The sequence below is a fragment of the Phalaenopsis equestris genome, unplaced genomic scaffold (assembly GCF_001263595.1).
Source record: "Phalaenopsis equestris unplaced genomic scaffold, ASM126359v1 Scaffold000347, whole genome shotgun sequence".
NCBI classification, from domain to species: domain Eukaryota; kingdom Viridiplantae; phylum Streptophyta; class Magnoliopsida; order Asparagales; family Orchidaceae; genus Phalaenopsis; species Phalaenopsis equestris.
In genome coordinates, this window is record NW_018164789.1 from 1,967,714 (window position 1) to 1,968,103 (window position 390).

The window sequence follows — 390 nt, forward strand, 5'->3', positions numbered from 1 at the left end:
TATATATATATATATATATATTACTTTTACATCATAAATGTAGAACTAACAAAAAAACATTGATAAGAGCCACAAAATTAGTAGCAATAGTCCTGAAACTCAGTTAATTAAACTGACATGTAAGAGATATCTCAAATTTTACATAAAAACCTTAAAAGGAAAAGAAATCACGGGTTTGACCCAATTAAAATAATTCACTATTGGATAATGGGTACATAGATTGACTCTTCATCTGAGTTAGGGAAGATTAAATTACGAAATTGATGTACAAAATATTTCAACAATAATATTCTTAACGGATAGCAAAGACTGTAGTCAATTACTATACAAACATCACTGTTGTGAATGTCATAAACAATGTCTATAACGCCAGCTTATCGTCTAGACCGT